This window comes from Accipiter gentilis, chromosome 1 (genome assembly GCF_929443795.1).
Source record: "Accipiter gentilis chromosome 1, bAccGen1.1, whole genome shotgun sequence".
NCBI classification, from domain to species: Eukaryota; Metazoa; Chordata; class Aves; order Accipitriformes; family Accipitridae; genus Astur; species Astur gentilis.
Window position 1 is genome coordinate 12,482,484 of NC_064880.1, and position 19,648 is coordinate 12,502,131.

Below are 19,648 nucleotides of genomic sequence, written 5' to 3' on the forward strand. Positions count from 1 at the left end.
CTGGCCAACGCTGTAAGCAAAGCTAGGCAGAACAGATGGAGGCCACGTCCGTACTGGAGTGAGAGTTGTGCCATACGGGGGACGACCACCTGCAATGCTTTGTTCCTTGAGCCCAGCCAGGTGATACACGAGATTAATTTCAGCAAAAATCTTGGGCAACAGCACTTTCACACCACTTGTGATTTCTGGGTACAATTTTTTATCTTTATGTTTAACCCTGATAAAGGCTGCTTTGTCACTATGCTTCATAAGAGCAGTAAATAGAGGATTTATCATTGTCCTGATCACATAGCTGACTGCATATGGGTGCCCCCAGAAGGCTCACAGGCTCCCTCCTCTCCCAGGGTTAGGTGGGATGCAAGCTCCCCTAGCCAAGGTCTCAGTGCTGAGACAATGCTGACCAACATAGACCTTTTCTTTCCCGTCACCCTTCAAGGAGGACTGAATTCGCTGTCCCAGAAAGGGTGTTTGGGTGGTCCCAGGTAAGCGAGGACTCGAAGTTCACAAGCATTCCTGGGAAAAATTGTTAGTGCTCCTCCTTTCCCCAATCCCTCCTTGCTGTCAGTGTTTCCCAGTTGCATGAAAAAAGTGTGGCCTTGGGGGAGGCCAAGGAGAAAAGAGATCCCAAGGGGTGGGAATTGGGATTTGGATTTGTTGGGGGTTTTTTATTATTTTTTAATTTGGACTGTATCAAGGACTCGAGGTGAAAATGCGAGTGGCAGCTGAAGGCTTTTTTCCCCCTTTTGAAAATGGTGGGGGTTGGTGGTGCTAAGCTGAGATGGGATTGAGTAAAAAAAATAAAAATAATAGCAGTGCACTTTACATCACCACCTCAGTGCTTGGTTTCTTTCCAGTGAATATTTTGCTTTGTTGTTAGCTGGACCCCTGCACAAAATAGCATGCACTGGGTGCTTTCTGTAGCCTTTCATGTACTCAGAGACCAAACGATCCAGGACCAATACTTAGCCAGGCTCTGTGTGTGCGTGCGTGCTGCCACAGAGGAGCAACCTTGTGGCCGGGAGCTATCGCCTGCAGCTGAGCCTGCTGCATTAAGGGATTTTTTTGGTTTCATTCTCTTTTGCACAAGAGAGTCCGTTCCTGCCCTCGAGCACATCTCCATCTCTCACAGGGCGTTGGGGTTTCATGCAGGGGTAGGATTGGGAAGGACAAATTCAATCACCTTGGGAATTAGGGTAAATGGTGTGATAAACCCTATTGAAAAAAACTCCTACATATGAAAAAGAAAAGTACATATATCTATGTTATGTCCTGCACATGGCAACAGAGCTGCAGTTTTAGGAATTGGGCTTTACCTTTGCTTCGATTTCTTTCCTAACTGACCCACACTGCTGGCTATGGGCTACAGCTCATGCAAGATGAACTCATACAAGATGAAAAGCCTTTTCAGCAGTTGATTGAAACGTGTGTCTCTCTATTCATCAATTCAAATGTGTTTTCTGTTAGAAATCTGTTATCCGGAGAGTTTACAGCTCTCGAATTGTCAGGACTTTTTGGAGCCTTTGATAGTCTCAGTTGTCCCCCGGGAACTGAAACCACTCATCTAAGTCCCATGGCATGGCTGTTTTCTGACTGGCCTGACCAGCTTTTACAGTTACTACTTTTTCTGTCTGAAAAAAAATGTTGTATCATATCTCTGGGCTCCAAATTTACCCCTCCAAAGCCATTGACCCACAGAGGCCTTGGCTGACCCCCAGACTTCATGGAAGAGGTACCAAAGGGTGCTTGTGAGCATTTATTTTCACCAGTAGTTGCTAGTGCACTTTTCAGAGAGAGAGATCAAATGCTTTGATCTACCAGGACAGGTCTTTAAATGAATGGTATTGGAAGATGGTGTTCAGCAGCCCTGACCCTTTGTAGCTTTGGCACTGCTATGGCTGCACACACCTGACCTATGGTGGCTTGGGTAGGTCTGACCATCTCCTCCTGGTCCTGGTCCTGTCCTGCAAGAGCAAAGCAGCACACCAGGCTCTTCTGACAAGCCATTAATAAGGCTGAAGTTGGATTTGGGTGCCCATGTTCAGAAAAATGTCACTCCTTGTGAAATCAGTTTGGTGCTATCTGGAGCATCATTAAAGATTCACAAAATTGCAGAAACTAACACGCAAACACACATACCCTGGGGAAAAAAAATAATTCCATTTGCTGCATGACATGCTGCCTTGCATGACATCTGTTAAATTCACCTTCTTAAATGGTATTTTTGGCTCTGCTGGTACCAAAAGCCCAGACTGAGATGTCATTTACTTTTAAGAAAGTAAGAGCTTCTAATGGATGTGAGGTATTTTACTCTATGCAACTGTGCTTGTTTTAAAATAAACATTTGACGTTCAAGCTCTGAAACCTATCAGGCAATTAATGCATCTGATACACACATGTATGTTCTTGATTTGGCATGTTAAAATGTTTTTCTCTGAAGCTGGTTTAGATGGAATGACATGATTTACTTTTTAAAGGCTCTAGACACCACAGTGTTGCTTTCCCCCCCCCCCCCCCAGAGTCAATTATCCTTCACCATCCTTTCTTCCCCCCCGCCCAATACATCACTCCCTGCCAATTTCTGAGCAGATATTTCTTACAAAGATCTGTTTTGCCTCTCGCTTTGCAAATTCGAGTTGATAATCCCAACAATGAACGCTGAGGCTCCCAAACTGCCTTTGCCAGAGACCTGCCCTTTAATCCATCTCTCTCTCACCTCGGTGTTGCAGCCCACATGCTCTCAAGCTAACCAGCGTTGTTGTTAATCCAGCAGGGAAAGAGTGTGAGAATAAAAAGTAATTTGGTATAATTTAGCCCCATGTTGCCAGATCCACCGCAACTGTTCTTTAAAGGAATTTTGTAAAAAAAATTTTCAGAATAAATTCTTTTTAAACATGTTATTTATGACCTGGAAATTGAAACCTGGCTTCAGCATGTGTATGACTGAGGGTCTGATGGGGCTCTGCAAGGCGGTGGAGGAAGGCTAGTGAGCACTAGCAAAGCCCACCAGCGTTTGCTCGCAGGGTGGAAGGTAAGTAGGAAGGGGAAGCAGATCAACGACTCTGGGCAACCATTTTGGTAGTGCAACTGGCTTTTGTGGGCTGCGCATCTATTCTGGGCACAATATGCAAAGGCCTCTCTGGGTCACAGGCACAGCTTTTCCATGGACGTGTGTTTGTGCAGCACCTTGCACGGCAGCATGCAGCCCCTCTTCTCTTTGAGAAATGCTTGCCCTTAGCATTTCCAGCAAGCATGCAGACCAGTGGGTCTGATGCATACCGAGATATGTTGCATTTTGCTTAATAAAGGGCTCTGCTAAGACCAGAAGCCACTTGAGCCGTGCGTTGGAGCCCACAGTGCTGAAGAGGTGCGTGCCTCCTCTGCAGCACCTGCAGCCCCAGCAAACCTCCTTAGCCAGGGTGCAAGTAAATAACCAACTCCTCCTGGTATATGCAGGCAGACATCAGCCCAGAGAAGTGATGCTCATACCTTCTGCACCCCATCACACACTACCTGGGAACCAGCTTTTAGTGGCGAGTGTTGAAAAATTGCGGGGTGCAAGGAAGTGGCTCAGCTTCTGCTTGGAGCTGTGCAGCCAAGAATGTAAATCGCATACCCCCCGGTAGCTGCATGACATCTTTATTTTTATTGGCAAGAGAAGCAGTATACACAGCAACATTGCAGTCTCTTAGCTCGTTAAAAATATCTCAATAAATAAAACAAATAAGCAACATATACACTGGAACAGAAAATGAAAAAAAAAAAAAGGGGGGGGGGGGGCGGTAGCAAATCATGGAGCAATAAGGAAAAGGAGTGTGGAGGGCAGTCTGTAATCCAGGCTGTACTTGAAACAAATCATGCAGGGAGCTGGGGACACGGTGGGCTTTCTTCTTCTTTTTTTTTTTTTTTCTGAGAGCCTTGGTCCAGTTTTGACATTAATACACAAGAAATCAGGTTTTGAATTTTATAAAACAGACAAAAAAACCCAAAATAATACAGCTAAGGGGAAGTAAAATCCAAACCCAAAGATTTCTCATAAATGTATTCCTGAATTAAGATTTTTCAGAAAAAAAAAAAAATTAGAAATAAAACCAAACACACAGACAGACAGACACAAAACCCCACAACAACAAACAATCAGGAATGTTGCTTCTCTTTTCTCTTTGGTCAGTCACTTGGTGAGAGATGTTGCAAAGTTTCAGACTGTTAGCTTTGGTGCTGTTTTCTGCTCAGTCTAAGTGCTCCGCAAGAGTTCAGAGCGAGGGAGGTCAAGAGGGGTCTTTTGGACCAGTTTACTTGAGGTTGTTAAGGTTTCAGAAGCTACAAACTTGGATATATCCCAATTCCACTTCAGTCTCAGACACTGGACAGTCTGGAGAGAAGAGAAGAAAAAAAATTTAAGAAAAGAAAAATAAACACACTGAATACAGGACATCCTTCTGAGATATGTTGTCTGGTAAGTTCTTTTCCCCTGCAAATCAAGGCTGTGGTTCATGAATACCTGTAACCACGTGTTGAAACCTGCTCCTGGTCCCAGCAGCGTGGAGGCACACAGTTAATCCAGCAGCTGGGCGAGATCCAATGTACCCGGAGGAGCCCTCATTGCCCCTTAAACAAGTGAAACGGGGACATTGGATGCGCAGGCACCCGAGATGGGCTGTAGAAACCCTACCCACAGCAACTCTCAGCTCCTCCTGCAAAATCAGGCAAACACTGCTGGAAATAAATATGTTTTCTTTTCCATGCTGGTGTAACACATTTATGCAATATCTGAGCACATCCCAAAACAGCAAAAAAATCAACCTAAACTTAACAATTCCTTTGACTTTTGGATGTATAGCCTAAATCCAGAGTCTGGTAATGTCACAGCCTTTTTTTTTACATTTGACCATGAAATGGTAAATCCACACGCAGGAGCAATGCATCCATCAAAAAGTCCATATGCTGACAGCAGCACCTCCAACCCAGAGGGATGTTGTGCTAAACCCCTGTTTTCCACATGATGCCTGATAACCCAACCCTCTGTATCGTCTCTCTCTGTCCCATTTGTCAGGATGTGACAAGATACAGCAACGCATCGGGGAGCCCTGTTACCTGCGGAGTTTGCTCTGATCTGCAGCAACCTGCTGCTGCTCATTTGTGGGCTGGTGGGACAAACTCTGTGACCCAGCAGTGCCCATGGGAGATCTCATCCAACTCGGGGGAGGGATGGCTTTGCAGGCGAGATGCTGTTTCTGCCTTCAAGAGAGCCACTTCAGCTCATATATCAAAAAGCAGATATAATTATTTCCTCCCACTAAGGAAAGCTTCCATTTAGCTTATTTCCTTTCCTTTCCTTCTCAAAGTTATTAATTATCTAATTACAACCACATTCTGCAGATGATCTGGGGACTTGACAGGCTGCCCAGGACCACTTAGAAAAGCTTAACTGCTTGGTGTGTGCGAGCAGCAGTGGTTTGTGTATGCACACGTCTGACAGATGACAGGCTGGCCCTTTCCTAACGCTGGCGTTGCCGCAACCCTAGCTGGGGAGGGACTCAGGAAAGGAAAATAAGACACAGGGAGGAGGAAGATACCATGGAGTGATTTTCTGATGGTCTTTTTTTAAAAATTATTTTCTCCAGCAAGCAGAAGGAGGGGGCGGAGGATGCTCACTGCCCGCTACATGAGGTATCGCTGTGCCCTGCTCTTCTCTGAACCTGACTGCTGGGCAAAACAAGGTGAAACCAGGTAGAAAGCAATGCTGAGCTGACCTATTTCCACTGATTTGTTTAAATTCTGTCCAAGACTAGAGAGGCCAGCACAAAGGCATGTGTAGAGCAAAGCTGGCAATTTGCAAGCCGACTTCTTTAACACCAGGTGAGATGCCCAGCTCTGGCTGCTGTTGCAGCGCAGGATCTCATTTCCACTGGCCCTTTCTGGTTTCCAGCAGCTTTTTTGGCCTCAGCCAACTGGAAAAAATGGGAACTTCACAGCAGCTCAGTGCTAACAGGGTGTTTTGGCTTCCCTGTTACAGTGAGGTGAATGAACTTGGTCTACCCTGTGGACGGCAGCACTGCTGTGCCCCCAGGCTCTGGCATGGCTCTGCCAGGTCCCGTCCCGTGCACACAGGGCTTAACCCAGCCTTCTCCATCCCACACAGGGCACCAGGACCAGGGTCGTGGTGGGCAGATATGGCTGCTGCTCAGCCATCGCTTGGCTAATGCCTGGTTGTCAGCCCTGGCAGGACCAGATGGTCTTGTAGGCTGTTTCCACTGCTATTTTCTGTGATTATCCACTGCACATTAGAACAGCCTATCTCAGCTGATGGAGCAATATTTTGACCAGATACAGAGGTCACCCAAAGGAAGCTGCTATACCTGGCCATGAAGGGGTTATTCTCCTCATCCTGATACGTACTTGTGTTTCAGTTCACATCATGTAACATTTTGCTTGCTGTTCTTACCACATATTCTATATAGGATCCACATCAACAAGTAAAACCCACTTATTCACAGACCCAATCTGTCAGCAAGAGAGAAGGAAAGAAATACACAAGATGAGACAGCCCCCCCCCCCTGCTGTGTGACCTACTCACTCCGTTTCTTCTTCTCTGGACCTTTGGGATGATGGATGCTGACCTCTTTTGAAAAATCTGGCTCTAAGTAGCAATTTTGAAAACACATAAATGGTATCAGAAGGAGGTGGGCAGCTATTTGTTGCATGAGGGATACACTTTGGTGGTGGGATGTGTGGAAACATGTCCACTGCAGGCAGAGAAATGATACCTGCACCCAACCTGTTCCTCCTCAGTTACCCCCTCCAGGTCACTCAAAGAGAGGAGTACTGCACTAAAAACCTGATAGCATCCCACATGGAGCTTAATAAGGTGAGGGGACTTCAGTGGCTTCTCAATTTGCTTGAAAGAGTGTTACATATATTGGAGAAATTATACTCTGAATCTGGCTCGTGATCCTCAAGTCAGAAACCTGGTCCTTACTCGCTGCAGTTTGAATTTTGCAGGGGAAAGGAGCATCAGCTCCTGGCTGAGGAAGAGGGATAATACCCCATAATGATTTTGTGCTTTAATGGACTCTCTCTAGGTCGTGCTTCGTGTTTATGATCCTTTAATCCCGGAGGGGCTCAGCAAGGCATTTGTCAAAGCCTGCCAAGGCACTCAGCTGGTGGCTACTTCTGTGGCACTTCTCAGCTCCACTCCTACAAGCCGGACCCACGGAGGTTTCCTAATGCAATCCTGCAGGAATGGCTGCAGGTTTCTGATGGCAGCTGAATGATGAGGTATGGATCTATGGGATTTATTTTTAAAAGAAGCAGCAAAGCCCATAGCAGATTTCACAGGGAGGGGGCAGAGTTTCTTCCTGCCACTGAGCTGATGCAGTAGCACAGCAGGACCTTGCAGAGCTTAGTTTTTAACACCAGCTCGTGCACAGGTTTGCTGTGTAATGAATTGCTCTCTCTGCATGTGCCTCAGTTTCCCTGGCTGGGAAATTGCAGTGCAACCCTTCCTCTCTTACAGCACATGTGGGATTTAATCAACTGGTGCCCATAAGGCACCTTGTGGTTCTCCGAGGTATAGTTAAAGGGCATAATACCACATTATAACAATGCACGATTATCTGGACTGAGACATGATATGCAGTGAAGATCTCTGCTGAACATAGTTTCCAAGCATTTCTCTTACCCTTTAGCTTGTAACAGAATGTAGTCATTATGCACTGCTGTATCGCAGACCCAGAGCAGTTTCCTCTGTACAGTGAATTGAGGGTTTGCTGCTCTATTTTTTCCTTGCTTTAGGAGCATTTCCCAGCCCCATAAGGAGCATTCCCCAGCCCAAGAGCACAGCATGGAAACCAGGAGAGCTGGGAGCTGCTGGCTTGATGTAAGGTGGCAGCAAGATCACAACCCTGGTTGCACGAAATTTTGCAACAGGTCCCCAGGGTCTTCGCTTATATGGAATTAGGGTGGGTTTGGTTAGAAAGGGATTGAAATAATTTCTATAACATGACCAAGAGTGCAAATGAAATAAGAAATGCAGCAAAACTGTTTGAGTTTGTCTGTTTGTTGTGGTTTCTTTTTTTTTTAAAGGATGCTTTTTCAACTTCTTTTAAAGTTGGGAATGTAAAAAAATGGTTCTGCCCCCAGGGCCTAGCCTCTCTCCCTCCATGTGGGCTTTGGCCAGTACCAAATCCCTACCAGAAAGTTCTGGCCCACCTTCTTGCCTTCTGTTTGGGGCTGGGGCTGGGGTCAGGCAGTGAGTGGGGGGATGAGGGCTGTGAGCGGCAGTGCGGTGCAGCACACACCAGCTGCTCGCCCTGTGCCAGCTGGTACTGATTTTGGCAGTCACCGAGAAGTTTATAGACTGTTTCCTCCCCCCTTCCCCTTCAACTTGGGGAAGTAAAAACCAGCGTGGGTCAAAGCCGAGACCTCAGCCCGACTCGGTGGGTCGGTGCAGGGCATGCTGCCCATGGGCTGACGATGCTGCCTTCAGGCACCTCCAGAGTGGATGCAGTTTCTGACCAAGCATCCTTGCAGAAAGGAGTTTGAATTGCAATAACAAATTTCTTATGAGGGACATCAGTGGGCATGCTCCTCGCTGACGCCACGTGTGGCTGCCCCAGCGGTCTCAGCCAGCTTCCCCATGGGCCCGTGTTGTCCCAGCAGCTCTGCTGCCTTCAGCACCAGCCCTGCCCCCGTGTTTTGCCTCCTTTGAAGTCTCCCCCCCAGACTGCACCTCCTCTTTAAGCATCCCCCACAACATTCATTTTAATGGGATGTTAACTTCACGGGCTGCTTTTTTGCAGGCTGTGGAGGTTTGGAGCAGGGAGCATCATTGCTGCGAGGCCGGCTGGTGAGTAGCGGGACTGCCTGGAATAAGGAGGTAGGATGCAAGCAGAACAAGCACTGCTGGGCGTGGGTGACAAAAGAGCTCTGCGATCTTCCTCCCTGGGAAACAAACACATGCTGAGGAAGCAAATATTAAACTAGTCCACAAGAAAGCACTGAACAAACTTAGTTGGAGAACCCCATCGCCACTGTCTCGAAACTCATCCTTCCAAAATGAGTATAACCAGAAAGGATTAATACAGGGAAACATACAACAAAAGCCTACTTGGGCTATCACTGGTCCTTGTCCATGCTACACAATAGCTGGTAAGATGTTATGGGCATGTTACAGGGTGAATGGGGAAGAACTCCCCTGTTGAGCTTGATCTGCTTGGAGATAACGCCTGAGCAAGACAGGGCAGAGCGAGTATGTCAGGCAGTGACCTCTCTGGTTGTTACCCTGGTGCGTACTTTCAGGGTTGGAGAGCTTCTACATCTTTACCAAAAGGAGGAAAACGTGATGTAGAGTAGATAAGTTATTCTAGAATAGTCCAACCACTGGGTTCAAGCAATGCTGGGTTACAACACAAAAGGGGACGCTCCTGCTTTAGAAAATCAATAAAATGTTTCAGTCGGCACTAAGTAGCAGCTGCCCTTAATATTTTTTCAAAATAAATAAATGTGGCTAGTTCAGTTATTGCATTGTGTCATACCCCTGGTACGCCTGCCCGCCATACCAGCGCTGCATGCATCCTTCCCCGTGGGCACAGGGATGGAGAAAAACAACAGCGAACAATGTAAAACGTGACTTGGGGGTGCACGTGTCGGCCCCCGTGCCTTTGGAGAGAAAAGGTCAGCATGGGCTGGCGTGAATTTTTGAAATGTCAAAGCAAGCAGCTCCAGAAATTGGGTTGTTCTTTTTTAGGTTAGGAAATGCCAAGCTGGAGGGGAGGACAAATCTCAGCATCTTGACTCTCAGGCCAGAAAGTCAGAATTTGGATTACTTCTGGCTATCAGAGCTCTGTCTCGCCTGGCTACTGGGACAGTGGGCTGGATGCAACCCATGGCAGGCGACCTGGGCTCCTGCAAGCATCCCATGCTCCTCTTTCCCCACGTCTGTGACCCAACTCAATCCCAGATTTGCCAGCCAAGGTGACTGCCATTAAGACCTATGTGGCAGCTTGAAGTGCAGAGGTCTGAGATAGCCAGGAGGATCTTGCTGGGGACACAGAAGTCACCTAATCTGGCAGAGGTTGTCATCATCATGGGCATGGTCCCTACACGAGGTGCTCACTGCCAAACACCCCCAATTCAACCCTAAACCTTGATCATTCCTGAACTGGGTGAACACGGGACCATCTCTCCCAGCTGTCCTGGGAACAACTGATTTAGAAAAAGCATATGGCAAGTATCAATTGTAATATCCACGGTCAGGTTTGTATGCTTTGCCTTCCAGCATCCTGTTTTGGTTTTATCTGCTCAAAACCTTCTGAGGCTTATGCTGCCTGAGCTGAAAATTTTCCATGCCCAATGGTTATTCCTCTTTCTTGTCATTGTTTTTGTTTTCTGGAGCCAGGGTAAAAATGGTCCAGCTGTTTCAGAGCATGGGGAGAGTGGAAAACAGCCATGCTCCAAAAATGCTGAAGGCTTCCCTGTGACTATGTTGGAGGCTGGGATGGCAGTGGGTGGAATGCTGAAAGGCAGCATGCAAATTGCCCAGATTGCAAAGCAGCGTCCCACCTGGACCTGGAGGAAATTGTTTGTTTTGACCTAGTTCTGAGCCTCCCCAAATCGCCTTCCAACTATGCATGGGCTGAGTGTTTCTGCGAGCCATATGAAACAGACCTAAGGCAGGAAGCACGGGGAGTTATTTTGGCTCGGCTTTTATCACAGTGCTGTTAAACTCGCAGCCACCGTGAAGCAGCAGAGATGTGCGAGGTTGGAGGCGAGGTGGTGGCTGCCAGGAGCTGGCTTGGAGCTGGCCTCATGACCAGCAAGTTGGGACATACATGGGCAAAACAGGTATTTGCTGCCTAGATTAGGTGAAATGTGTTCCCAGCAGAGAGCTTGGCCAAATTTTAGCAAATTAGCATAGCTCCTTAACCCTGGAGATGAGTCTTGCCTCCCTCCTGCCTGAAGAAGCACCTGTGTCACGCAGCAAGTTGAAGTTAAGGTATGCCCCAGCACAGGCTGTGCATGCAGCCTTGCCTCTCTCCTGCCATGCCCACAAATCCCAAGCCCTCCTATGAAGGATCCTCTTCTCCTGATGCTGTCCTCCCTCTGCTTGCTTCACCCGAAACAAGAGCAATTGCTCCACAGCTGAAGGCAGCCCCACCTGTTTCTAGAGTTTGTAGAGAAGCTTTTGCTCTGTCAGTCAAAACTGGATGTCAGAAAGCAATGTCAGAATGACACCAGAGGAATTTTTCAAAGGCTTTTCAATTCTGCAGTTCCCATGCTGATATGTCTACATAGAACTGGTATCAACGACTCTAAAACCCAAAACACATGGAGAATTTCAGCTGAATTCGTCAAATCTTTAGGTGTGATTATGGAAACACAGGTCTCTGTTGTTTAAAGATGGGAAAACTCCACCTGCACATGTTTTGCTCCTGTTTATGCATGGTTTAATACATCCTTACATGAATGTATGGGATATGCTATTCTACGTATAGTGTACATAAAGCTACACTTGCTGCAGGCGTTGGCTGGTTCTCTACCAAAGGGTTAATCTCAAATTATCTTAAGGTGTTGTCAGCTGTCCTCAGAGCCAAAATGGATAATAGTGTATATTTGAAATTTAAAACATTTTTGTGATTTGGATCCACAAAATTGCAACTTTTTAGGAAAAATACTATATTGCTTAGCAGCAGTGGGACCTTTGCAAGAAGGTAAGCACATGCCCTCCCTTGCGGGAAAAGCCAGTGTGTGGCAACCCCTGAGAAGGATGGAGAGCCGTATTTTGGAAAGCCGTTTCCACAATCCAGCATTTCAGAAAAGGGTCCCCCTTCGGCTTGACCACACTGCAACAGGGTGCCTTGGTGGGGACAACCAAGACGGTGGCAGTGTGAGGTGGGACACCAATGCTTCAGTCATGTCCTCAGGCACACCTGCCTTGCTGCCCACACATCTGCCTGGGAAACCAGCCTGTACTTGCTTGTACAATAGTCCCTGGGGATACTCAGCTGCAATGCAAGGGGCTGGGGGAAATGGCTGTCTGAACATGGCCAGAGGCGAGCAGCAGAGGTGAGGCACAAAGGGGAAACTGAGGCACAAAGGAAAGGCACGTTAAAGTAGCAGAAATCCCTTGATTTTTAGGGCATTTCCCACCACAAAAGGATAAAAAGTTGGGGATGGGGAATAAAATTCCCATCCTCATGGTTGCTTTCTGCCCTCCAGGGAGTGCTGGTCCTTGTGGCCATGGCACAGACCCCTCCAAGGTCCAGGAAAGGAGAGAGCCTGAATGCGCAGCTGTCCCTCAAGCAATGGAAAAGGCAGCAGGGCCAGTCTGCAAGGCTTCAGAGGGGAGGAAGCAGCAGAGAAAGGAATTCAGATAATTGTGTACATGCAGGGAGGGGAGAGAGGGCCAAAATCAGATCTAATGCTGTGGGTACAGACAGACTGAAACCAGACACCCTGGCTCGTGTTTTTCTGCCTTTGCTGGTATGAACCCTTATCAACCATCCGCTCTTGAAGTCTCCCAGATGAAGGAAAGCCACAATTATGTGCATCTTACAGCTGGGAAACCATTTAAAAACATATCCCTCACAGTTGTTCATTCCTGAGCCACAGCCCCCCCCCGACTATCACCAAATGTACCCCTTGCCGCCTAGAGGAAAGCCTCTAATCTAATTTACCCCAGGCTTTTCAGACCTTGGAGGATTTATCTGTCCATGACTGGTTCAAGGGAAAACATCCTCCCTGTGTCCAGCGACTCCCTGGTTTGTTATTGGGAATGTAACTAGCTGTTTGATGGGGATGTGGCATAAGAAAATGGAGATTGAAGCCTTTTCTCCTCCCTCCAAGACTCTTTCTGTCTCCCCAGCCAATCCTGCACACTGTCGAGAAAGGTTGATGACTTGCTCACACCTCACTGTCTGGGAAAAATTGCAGGGATAAAAGATCCTAAAGAGACAATGCCAAAAAAAGGAACCAATGAGAAAGCCCATGGCCATGTCTCATCCTGGCCCGTGGAGCAGGATGGACCATACCCACGAGGCTGGGGACCCGACTCGCTGCCAAAGCCAATTCCTCACCCACAGCTGAATAAATCCAGGGCACTCGTGAGTGGTCCTCTCACAAGGAACTACCCACAGCAGAGAGAAGTGGATTGATTCAATTGTTTCCAAGATGTCTAATGTCAGCAAGCATCTGATATTGATTGAAATGACTGAATAATCTTGCTTTAAATCCCTTTTTCCCCCCCTCATTCTGCTGCAGAAACGCTCATTGATGCCCATGGCCACCCATCTAAACGGACATTATCTATGGAGTAGATGTCAGGGTGTGCTGTCCCGGAAGAGCTGCCAGACCTGTAAGGTGCTCAAGTTCAGTTTAACAATGCTGCAATGTATTTGTATTTCTTTCCTTTTCACCAGATATTTTTTTTTTTAATTAAAAACCCCCAACGTAACAAAATGTAGAAAAACTGACATCTTAGAAGTGCAAAGTGCATGAGATACCATTTGCTTGCATGGATCCAGTGCAGTTGACATTGCTGTGTTTACCAGAATGGCCTGTATTAAAAACTGCTTTATTAATCTATAATCTATGGGCTTATATATTAACGTATTAATCAGCAGTTATTTGACTGCTTTTGACTGCCCCGTACTTAACCATTTTGGTATCTATCATGCAGCTGACCTTCTTGCACCCAGCTTGTATTTAAAGGTGGAAAATAAGCTTCCCCATTCTCCCAGCTTATCTCGGTTTTTCCTTAGCTCCTGATAACTGAGCTGTTGAGCTTTCCCTGGGGTTTCAGTTCCTTTCCACTTAAGAAAAAGAGAAAGATTCTCCCCAAAGAGAGAAGCTGAAGGGCTGGTGCAGCCCCATCCTGGACCTGCGCGATACCTGCAAGCTCAGAGCTCCTCTGGGAAACCAGTTCTGCCCCGACGCGAATCAGCATAGATCACCCATGCCCATCAATGCGAGAAAGTGGGGATGGCCTCCATCACACCCAGAAACTTGTGGGCTCAACAACTTCTCATGGAAAAACTTGCCCTTTGGGGCCCTGAAACACCTAGAGAAAGCCAATTCTTTGGCATTTCGGCTTGTGGCTGATTGCCCTAGGCCAGATAAATCAGTCACCTGGGGCCGGCCTCATGGTAGGGAGGAGAAGGGAGAGCTCTGCAAGGAAGCATTTTGCTGCTGGGATGCTCAGAGTTTCTGAGTTATATCCTGCCTCTCCGCAGCAACCTCCAGGCAGTTAGTAATGTTGGCTCCAAGGTGCTGTGTCCCTCCCTCGCCAGAAAATTAAACAACAACAAAAAAAATTAAAGCTTTAAACAGGAAGGAGCTGCCCCCAAAGGAACATTTCCCCCAGCCCTGCACTCCTCCACAGCCCGCGCATCAGCGTCTGCGGGGCGGTGGGGTTCGTCGCAGCTGGAGGAAGAGGTAGGTTTGTGGGAGCCCCTTGTTAAAATCTTGGCAGCACATCACTGAAAACACGGCTAGAAATTGCTGAAAGGCGGAAGCTGCTAATGAGCAGTTGGAGCAGGAAAAAGCAGAGCTGCTTCGATGGTTTGAAAGGACCATCTAAGATCTGTCCTCGGCTCTGCCCAGCTGCCTCGTGGGTGGCTCAGGAGAACAGGCACTGGGGGACACCACCAGCATCTCCTGACCCATGAAAGGGCAGGTGGCCAGGGAAAGCCAGCTGTGGGCAAAGAAGGACAAGGAGGGAGCAGGCTACCACCGGCCTTCCCGGCTAATGGAGCCACAGAGAAAACCCATCACTGTTTCCTTGGGCTTCTCTCCCCTCCCCAGAGGCACCCACACACGAGCCTGGCTTTGCATGAGAAAGGTGTGGAATAAAGGAGCAGGGAGAGCGGGGGAAAAAGGCAGGCAATGAGATGTTCTTCTTGGGCAGCTCAAGTGAAATACATGAGCTTGGGGAGGAGAGGTAGCACAGATGCAGATGTGTCCTTAAAGAGTGGCTCTGAAGCTGATGAGGCTTGTGCCAAGGATGAGGGCAGTCATTTCATATCTTCCTCTGCCTCGTGAGCCCCCCCATCCTCCAGCCTCTTGGCTTCTCGGATCAACATGGGCTCCTGTTGCCAGACCATAAGCAATTCTGGGAAGGCACTCGGTTCTCCCTGCTCTTCTCCAGAGCAGTGCTGAAGGGATGGAAATAAGATACACAGAAATCAGGCAAGGAGGGCAAAGTTGTTATGGATGGGCCATGCACTTCTACTGGGATGCTCACAGCAAAAGCCATGTGCAAATCTTACCCTGCACAAATACAGCTTGCAAGCTAAGGTTTAATGTATTTTTGAGACAGTTGCACAACCTGTTACAGCTTAATGACTTATGCTGTTAGCTGGGCTATGATGACTAACCGTGTATCTGTGCTAAGCTGTTTGGAAAGTAAAATATATTGGTGTTTAAGACAAACATGTTCTTGTAGGATGATTGAGACTATCTGGGAGGGAAATATTGATAGGAACATGTTTCTTCTTCCTCTTGAGAATATGTGAAGACAGTGGCTTAGGGCACGGTGTGCAGCAGTCAACATGAAATGTGTCTCTGGTCCCTGTCTGTCTCTACACGGATAAAGACAACCGAGATATGAAATGGGCTGTAAAAATACCCTTCTGCCTCCACCCCATTTTAGAATAGCAGAGTATTGGACAAAGGGAAATCTTTTCTCCTTCCCGTTGTGTTCTTGCCAAAATAATACAAATTCTAGGAAAAACACCTTCTCTGAAAATAAATATATACATCTGCAGCTTTATTCTTTTTCCAAGGGAACTCTTCTGGTCTGGCCTGCTCAGCCAGTAGTTTCGTTGCTCTCCTTACTTTTCCTGTATGCGGCAAGTATTCAGCTGCAGTTTGCAAACCTCATGAGTGGCAGCATCCCTGTGGGAAGTGACAAGCATCAATGTCTGGCTCTGGGACAGGGCACTGGCAGATCCTGCCCCATGGATGAGACCTTTCCTACCCATTTCCCCACTTTACCTGTCCCTGCCCTGTTTAGATTAGGTACTTTGGGAGCAAGTCTTGCTGTATCTGTACATAGTTGAGCACAAGGAGGAACAGCCTCAGCTTTTTTTCATCAGTGCAGCATAAAGACTCGGTAATAACATTGACTCCTAAGAGTAAATCAGCAAGTGGATGATAGCAGCCATCCATTATAACTGACTTAACTGCATGGATTAATGCCAGTGGAATTAATAACAACAACAAAAAACCTTGCTTTAAAAGTATCTATGGTTTAAACTCCTTACTTCAAAAAAAAACAACCAAAAAAAAAGCCTGGGGGAACCCACTAAAAAGCGAGTCAGTTTGCATAAAATCAATGGCATTTCCCGGGCTTCTGTGAACAATCCGTGGGACAGGTACGATTGCCTTACTAACTCAGGGTGCTTTTTAATGTTCGATACAGTCACTGGCAAATAGCAGCCAAAACACCTGTAGGCCAGATGTGTACAGCTGTATGTGTTCTACTGCTGATCAATCTTCAGATTACATCACGCTCCAGATGCCTGACTTCAGAAACGCTTGGAAGGCAGAGCTGGAGCAAGCAGACTGCAAGCTTAGGCATTTCTTTCTTCCTGACGGTGATGCTGTGCCTTCTCTGCACGCAATGCCGAGCCCTTTTGTTGTCGCCTTGACCTGTGTGATGCAGCCTCAAAGGAAAATAGAGGGGAAACTCCAGCCAGCCATTTGGGGAGAGTCATTGGCATCCTATAGCCAGGAATAATGCCTCTACATGATTAATGTGCTGGGGAGATGGGCTACATACTGTTCACTCTGCATTTCTACCACCTGAGACCCCCCAAAACCATCAATGCCCACCTTTGAACTGGTTTATTCTTGTGTTTCTCCACACTGCAACACATGGCACAGCTTCACCATCTCTCTATGGGCATGTGCGTGTGTGCATGTATAAAGGAACTGCTGTGAAAGTCAAGCAATTTTAATTTTCAGTAGATTCATTCCCCGCAAGAAGTATGGCACTTGTGCCTATAACACTGGGAAGCAATACTTTGCCTGCCCTGAGAGAGACTTGGAGGTGATTGCTGAAAAAAGACCCTGGGGTTTTTTTTTGCATTTGGAGTAGGGAAGAAAGTTTTCCCTTTGCTGCATGTTTGCTCTTCAAAATTAGCAGTCAGATAATGGGGCAGATTCCCTGGAGCTCAGGGAATTTAATCCTCTATTTTTTATGCTTCTGGATTTTTACAGAGCATCACAAAAGCCCTTAAGGGAAGAAGCAGAATTCTCCTGCCTCCTTGCCCAGCATGCTCAATGTCACCATGGCCCCATTTTGGCAGAGCCGGGACTCGCATCCTGGGTGACATTCCCAGTTGTTTGCAGAGGAAAGGGTGCTACTTTGGCATCTTCCCCCTAGAATGAGGCAGTGTTTGAAGAATGTACCCTCAGTCACCACACCCTGGTCCCTGAAGTCGACAATCGCAATTGCTTGGCCCCAGCCCGGCAGCGTTTCATGCGGCGGCAGGTGCAGCTTTTTGATAACCACCCAGGCTCTGAGTAACAGCGGTGATTCAGTCTATGTGTTACTAATCTCCCAGGACTTTTGGAGGCGATTGTACCAGGCCAGGTCTCCATCTGGGATTAATCAACACAGCTTCATTGAAGTCAAGGGGACAAATTCTCACTTGGAATAAACCGGCTTAACTCCATTGCAGTCAATAAAGCTACTCTGATCTTTTTTTATGGCAAGAATAGTCCAACTCTTTAAAATACTTGGGGTTACAGGGTGTTGCCCTCATGCAGAGGGAGTTACATTTTTATACGCCAAACAATCCCGTCGGGGTAAGAAGTACTTGGCATCAAGTAAGGCACTCCAGCACGTGCCGGTGATGTTAACCACTCCGTGCTTCCGAGAAAGCCACCATCCGACGTGCGGGGCTGGGGCGAGCACAGCTCGGGACAGGAGCCCTGCTGCACACCAGGTCAGCCGCATCTGCCTTTTGGGCGCCCTGTGTGTGACTGATGCTAACACTGTGCCTCTGGGAGTGACAACAGTGACTTTGAATAAGCATGCTGGTAGACCACAGCTTGCTTTGCATTCATTATCTGCTAGTGCCCAGAGGCTCCTTCTCTCTGTCTTCAATGGCCTGACAGCTAACATGGACACAAGCCTGGCAAGAGCCGTCCTGAGTCCTGCATCTCTCCTGGGACATTTCTTCCAGCCTTTACTGCAAGTACTGCACTGTACAACCCTTCTCATTAACTTTACAGCTTTCACCTTCCATGCAGATAGCATTGCCCATACTTAAAACCAGCCCTCTAGATTGCAGCCTGAGTCCTTTCACCCATCTGCTGCTCTTTAGTTTAATGAGCCCCTTCCTCCCCAGCCTTGGTATTTTTAGGCAGCCCTGACCACCTCTTCTCCTCTCTTCCCATCTCTTGCTAGCCTCTTCTCAAGACTGACTCTTTACTGCCTGGGGGTGCCCAACACAGCTTTGCATGAGGGGACCATTGCAGGACAAGTGACAAGGTCACTTGCATGGCTAGAAGGGGTTTTGGAGTCTGCAGAGGGTGGTGGTGGGGGGGGGTTGTTGTTTGAATATGCTATGCTTCAGCATGGTCTTGTTTGCTTTGCTTTAAACCTCTTGGCTGGCTCTGATTGAACAAATGCTTGGGTGTCTGTGTTGTTTTTCAGCTCTGTTTGTGCACCTCAGGCTGTGGTGGCTACTGGAGGGGTGGTCCTAGTTAAGGTAATGGCAGGGCTTTCTGGAGAGGAGGGCAGTAACACCGGGGCTGTGAATCTCCCTTGGGGTTGGTCATGGGTGAAATATTTTATCTTTATTTCTGTGGCTTCCAATGTTGCCATCCTACTTCAGGAGTGTGGTGTTCTGAGGAGGTAGCAGTATCCCACCAGTCCCTGTCTGGGCTCTGAGCAACTGTGAATCACTCATTTTTCCAACACTCATCATTGCTTATAACTCCACTTGAGGTTGGCTGGCTGCTTTACAGGCTTTCCTGAAACTGTTATGTGGGTAATGCTGGGCAAGCAAGTAACGGGAAGCAGGAGAGGGAAGGTTCTTACTCACAACCTCTTTAGCAACGTTTTCAGCCTGGATGGTGCCGTGAGCTCCCCAGGATGAGAGCTGCCCAACCCGCTGCTCTGTGCCAAGAGCCTGCACTCCCATAAACTGATGTCCTGAGGGTTTTAATTTCCTCTGCAATGACTAACTAATTATTTTTAAAACTTTATGTGCGTCGGTGACCTGGGATTGGACACCAAAGGTGGTGTATTCTGCTTGCTGTCTACCAGCTTTCTATGTTGCTGCTTCATGTTTGCTTCCTATAAGTAAATTGTCCACTTCAGAGCTCTCGTGTCAGGTTTTCATCACACTTCTGGAGTTTATGGCTTCAGGAGAGGTAAAACAAAGTTGATTGCTCCCTTGCTGTTATTTTTCAGAGTGGAACAAACAGTCTCACTCCAGCAAGTTCAAACTCCTGGAGGAAGAAACACACAAATAGGAAATCTCTCTGCTAAAGGAGCATAAAAGTCAGCGTGTCCTTAGCTTGTCTCCATTTAGTGAAGTATTTAATCACATGCCTAGTGTCTAATGCGTGCCGTTAGCCCTGCTGACTTCAGTGGGATTTGGCACGCACACTAAGGATGTGCAGTGTGCTCTGCTGA

The 19,648-nt window shown here is 47.5% G+C and overlaps 1 protein-coding gene across 1 annotated transcript in view; it reads right to left on the reverse strand.

Annotated features, from left to right (window-relative positions):
• Positions 1-3,634: 3,634 nt before the first annotated feature.
• Positions 3,635-19,648, reverse strand: part of TWIST2 (twist family bHLH transcription factor 2) — a 37,715-nt gene continuing 21,701 nt past the window's right edge. Inside the window, exon 2 of the mRNA XM_049812688.1 lies at positions 3,635-4,369. The gene's annotated coding sequence lies outside the window, so the exon portion shown is untranslated. The remainder of the gene's footprint in view (positions 4,370-19,648) is intronic.